This window comes from Ptychodera flava, chromosome 6 (genome assembly GCF_041260155.1).
Source record: "Ptychodera flava strain L36383 chromosome 6, AS_Pfla_20210202, whole genome shotgun sequence".
Classification (NCBI taxonomy): Eukaryota; Metazoa; Hemichordata; class Enteropneusta; family Ptychoderidae; genus Ptychodera; species Ptychodera flava.
Window position 1 is genome coordinate 5,037,739 of NC_091933.1, and position 6,000 is coordinate 5,043,738.

Genomic DNA, 6,000 nt, shown 5'->3' on the forward strand with positions numbered 1-6,000 from the left:
TGAAATACAAAGTATTTTCCTTGAAGGCAAAAGTTATCATACCAGTGAACATTATGAAATGTTACTGGTGACAACTGAATTCTAGTCCACATTAAGGTAGAACACACCTCGAGGACAGATATTTGGACTCTCAAACTTTTCCAATTTGTTTCTGATCTACCAATCGTGGGGGCTCATTTTTGAAGCCCTTGGTAAAAGAAAAACTTTGCCGTTTTTGTTTTTTGAAAATCAAACATTTCATTTTTCTCCATAGAGTTAAGACAGGGATGGTGGCCACTTTGAATTTAACATATCGGTAAATCTAGGGTAATTTGTTTCTCTAGTACCAAAATTTGCACGGTGACCCCCAATTTTTATTCTTGATTTTGAAAGAGAATAGTTAAAAGATTCCTTGAGGAAAGTTTGAGCAAACTTTTAAATCTTTCACTTTTGAGCTGCACTACCTTAAAATACAGTTGTCGACAATAAGAGTGGACATTACTCACATACAGGCTGTATTGAAAAAAGGAACAAAAATAGAATAAATTTTGTATTCTACAATTAAAACAAAAAGGACACTGGAAAATACATGAAAATTACAAATACGGTATTGGATCACAGTAGATGACAGCCGTGTAGAGACACTCTAATTGTCTCTGCAACATTCATTCGCTATCAATTTTTTATGTACTGAGAGCAACAGAATTTTAAGTGACATAGTTTGTAGAAAAAGCTGACAGTTTGAATTTAACAAAACCAAAATTCATCATATAGTACACAGACTCTACTCCATACAAACCTCAATAGATCATTGTATGGAACCTACGAAAAGTCTACAGATGTAATATACAGACTAGAACTGAACCTTTATAACAATACATAGAAGTCAAGAATAGTAATTCTGACAAAAATGTTGATAACCATGTAAATCTTTAAAATGTCATACTGCATATGGTATTGTTACTCTAATTGCTGGTTTACTTGGTCTAAACCCATTGTTATCATGGGTGACACTGACTGTAGACCTGTTTACAGAATATTTGGTTGAACTTGTCAATGGTTTCTGGTTTCTTCTTGTTCATGAAAACTGAAATGTTTCTGCTAAAAATTGGAAAATTTGTATACAAAAAAGAGCACAAATGTGCTTGATCTATTTCAAAAGAGTGTTCTGTGTATTAAAGAGCAAAGTTAGCTATTAAGTAAGATCACTAAAAATACCACATCATGATGTCCTGATTGAAGAGTTCATCTCCTACTGTAGTGCCCCTCAAGAATACTCAAATTTTGATCACATGCGTACTTCATTAGTTCTACAGCTTCACTCATTGCTACAAAAGTCCATGTACATGTGTGCATGAACAACAACTTTATCAAAAGGAGAAAACAAATAAAAAACAGTGACAGTAGGACCAGTGGGAAAAGTCACAAATTTTAATCTCTCAACAAAAAATTATACTATTTGATATAAATTTTGCATTTTTCAGTCCAGCCCATTTTCCTTTTTGAATGGTTCACTTCTACGGTAGGATGGCTACAATACTGGCTGCTGTCTATTAGTAAGGGTATTATCATCCAAGGTTTTGTCACATATCTGATGAGCTGTTGGAATACAGATTGACATCCAGATGAACTAGCACTCAGTGATCTTGACTGCACTGCCAAATCTGACAGATGAGTCAGCATATACATGTATGTAGTCCCATGGATAAATCCCTTGCCTCAGATGAGCAAGACTGAATACCCATGTCAGTTTCAATTGTTTGTGACATACAAGGCTAACTAAGCTGGTCAGCAACAAACTAAAACCATGGTAACCGTTGCCCTTGCAAACATTGCAGTATCAGCTTATCTAATTGTGAGCTACAACGTTTCTAATGTCAAAAATATGCCCCTTTAAACATAGACCCTCCAAAAAACGGTCTATGCTTTAAACTTTAAATAAAAAGAAATTTAGCAATTCTTCATAACTCCACATACGATTGTTATCTACCATTTTCTGTGAAACGAGCTGGAACCACATTTTTATGTTTCTAATATTACAGCACTGAGCTGAGCTTTATCAGCGGCTAGGTTTTGATCAATGATTTCATTTGGGACAAATTCACTTCTTTACCAGGCAAAGATGCACTTTCACCTGTATATTCACAAATTACAATGTGAGAAATGTACTTTTAAAATTTTGAATGAGACAAATATTGAAGGTAGATGATCAACACTACAGTAACATGATACATGTAAGCTATGTTTGCCAACTCTTATTGCCATAGATCAAGGTCCCGCCCCTAACAACTGCACATGTACAAGTAACTGTGCAAACATATTATACATGTACACGTATATGACAAGTGTGAATCAACAACATTCCATCTAAAAAGGCACTGATATGTTTCACAGGCTTTTCATACTTTCATGACGCTTTGTCATATTCATTTGAAATCATAAAGACACTGTATCCGATGCCAAGCCATCCTGCAAGAACTTTAGGTATTGTTATATAGGTAACTAAATGTGGGGAAACAAGGCAATTTCAACTGATATTTATTACATGATATTGTAGTGTACAGTCCTAACATAAAACTTCTATCATCTTTCAAAGAAACTAACCATCATGTCTTAGTACATTCACAGTTCAACATGCCAATTACTGAGTATACATTTGCCTATCGACTTTGAAAGGGAAACGCTTACCAGAAGTCGCCACTAAACTCCTCAGCAATTTCAGATTACTCAGCTCTCTTCCAGTAAATGTTGCCAAAATGTCATTTGGGTAAATCCCACAAAAATTGCCCAGTGAATTTCCACTACTGAGTGGACATATACATATTGGAAACAATAAGAAGACAAGCTGTATAATAATACAGTATCCGCATATGTAGAATTGGAGGAAAAAGAAATTAAAAATTCATGGCTATTCCTGTTGACAGCAGCATGCCAGGTTTGGTAGTCATGGATACTGGGACAACAGTTTCACAAAATGGTAACCCGTAATGTAAAAAGTTGGACATAGGAGTTCATGCAGTGTGGCAATGTGATCAGGTTCATCATTTTTTGTAGTTTTCAGCTATCACAAAATATTACTGTCCTCAGGTACATGTACCATGCATTGCCATTTCCTTCTTCATATTTGTTCACTGCTGTTCACATATATATAATTCATAGGTTACAAATGTTGAATATTATGTTTATCATGATGACACCTATTTTGAATGTTGGTTAGTGTATTTGTGTAAATAGGTCTTTTGTTCATGGAAGTGACAGCTACATATTTCACAGGTGATAGAGGTTTTATGGGAAGTATATGTTGATGTCACATAGATGAATAATAAATATTATGTGATGGAATGTGCTTGGCTACAACATTTTGAAGCTAAGATAAGTACAGTATAAGATAAGTACAGTACTGTATGACACACACAAATGAACATTATCACAGCTCATGATTCAACAACATGAAGGTTTCAAACTATTGAATGTTACATCACCCTGTTTCTTTGTATTGAGAACTTTCTTTACCTGCTGTACAATGAAGATGCACTTAATTTTGATGTATTACATTTTAGAGTAGCACTGTCTGTTTGCAGTGTTTGTTTTCAAGCGATTGCAACAGCCGATTGCAATAAAAAAATATCTTTCAATTACATTTGAAAAGGGCAAAATCAAGAAAAATAATCCTGACAAGTTTCTGAGAGCAAACTTCATAATCAAACGTTTTATAAACATTTCTAATTTTGAGCTGAGATACTCTGAAGGTCCATTATCAAGAAAGTCAATTACCAAACACTCTGGCACTATATTCCAAGGAAAATTTAAACATGTTTCAAACGTATAAGAAAAGGATTATATAATAAATATATATAAATATATAGTTTATATATATATATATATATATATATATATATTTATATATATATATTTATATAAAGAAAAGGATTATATAATAAATATATATAAATATATAGTAAGCATATATATATAAATATAAATGTATATATATATATATATATATATATATATATATATATATATATATATATATATTACAAATTACTTAAATTACAAGGTAATGATATCTGTTACTTAGGTTTCACGCATCCTGCAATCATCAGACAGAACTAATGATTGTATGATGTATGAAACTTAAGAAACATATATAATTACTTTGTACTTGAAGTAATTTGTATTTTTATTATTTATAATGCTACATGCTTTAAGCATCAAGCACTGTAATTTCCAACGAGAACATCTTACAATTGGTGAGAGTTTTGTGACAAATGTGCTAGAATGTAAAACCAGTTCAGTGCTATGGATACAAACGGTATTGTCAACATGCAGAGGTATCCAAGCAACAAGGTGAAAACTACTGAGGTAGCTTCCTGAATTATGCTTCAACTGTTTGAATGTAAAGGAAGCCATTCTTTTGAATTGCCATCCTGCAACACTTGAAAACACTTCCTTTTGAAGCCACTGAAGACAGATGAGGCATCAATACTGTGTGATTAAATCAAAGCATCAGCCAGCATTTTTGGAATTACCATACTCAATTTTAATCAAGCCATCAACGGATGAAATTTGAAGCACTTTTTAATAATTTGGGAATTGTTTAGAAATTTTCGAGTCAATATACCTCCTGTTAATAGTGTTATAAATTTATAAGAAAGGCTGATGGCACATATTGAATTTGAGATTTAAAATAAAACCAGAAAACATCTGATTTTTACGTATTTCAATAATATGTTCACGCTTGCACGATATTGATTATTTTGACACCCAGTGTGGTGCCAATCATAGTAATTCAAACGCTAGCGACGTCACCAAGCTACGAACTGAGATCGAATGCCAAAAACGTAATATACGAATGTACTGTCTGCCTTGGGATCAAGTCTGGTTGTCCGGTAATACTGAGCAGAGAGATGTGCAAAACTACGCATGGAGTATTTTCCCTAATCACATTTACATTATAGCATACATTTTATTTACGTGCACGATTATAGGCAGTAAACAGTAGAAAATTATCTTGAAAAATATAGACCTAGCGGCTGAACGAGTCTACAAAATATCCAAAAGTTCAGGGCAATCACTGAATCAGATCATGGATCAGAACATGGAGGTAGCAGAGAACGATACTTTGCCACTCTTCAGTACATACGCAAGCTTGACAACATGTCTGCCACGACGTAACAAAATTTTGTTGGCCCAACTGCATGATAGGCCTGATTAAAAGATGCTTTGTGAGGATTTTGAATTCCAATTAAACAGCTATCGGTAAACGCGTGAGTTCACTGTCAACATGTACGCTGTTGCAGACGGGCAGAGTACGATTACTACGAACAAATATTAAGCAATCTATGAACAGTGATTCTGTCGAGTGTGTCAGTTGCCGACGGTCTTCAACCGATTTATTCTATACAGGAGGAAAAAGGATTGCAGCAGTAGCGATGCAATGAACTGCTGTGATGCATTGAACACAAATATCGCCATACCCTTATATCTTTTAACATGTTCATCACCTGGCTCAGGAGCTGTGCAGAAGTCGCCGAACGTCGCCGTCAGGAAATGTCGGACGACTGCCCATAGCTAAGAATAAGGACCTTCATTGCAGCTCTCGACAGCCTAGACAACGTCTCTTTTGTACCTTGCTCAACGATCACACTTTTCTTCATTGAAGTGACGTGAACTTACCTTACTCGTCTTCTCTGCTGCTGACGAGAGACAGACAGCATTCGACTATTCCGCCATTTTGATTAGTTTTGTTGTCACAAGCCTCACTTTGGTTTAGCATTTCTTCGTCTCCGTGGAGTGTCCAAGTACTGTATTGTTATGTTAATTTTACAGACACTTTGATACAATAAACCGTGGAGGTAGTAGCGGAATAAACACTAACTGCACTTTGTTACAATGCAACATGCTCGGAAATATGTGGTTTTGTAATTCAGTAACAATGGCAGAAATCTGCCGATTTAGATAAATTATGACTAAATGTGTTTTGATAGATGAAAACTTATTTTGAAATACTTTGAACAA

The 6,000-nt window shown here is 34.5% G+C and overlaps 1 protein-coding gene across 6 annotated transcripts in view; it reads right to left on the reverse strand.

The window, feature by feature from the left end:
- Positions 1-5,756, reverse strand: part of LOC139134658 (uncharacterized) — a 72,234-nt gene extending 66,478 nt beyond the window's left edge. For all 6 annotated transcript variants that reach the window (XM_070701623.1, XM_070701622.1, XM_070701621.1 and 3 more), the window contains exon 1: positions 5,659-5,756. The gene's annotated coding sequence lies outside the window, so the exon portion shown is untranslated. The remainder of the gene's footprint in view (positions 1-5,658) is intronic.
- Positions 5,757-6,000: the final 244 nt, after the last annotated feature.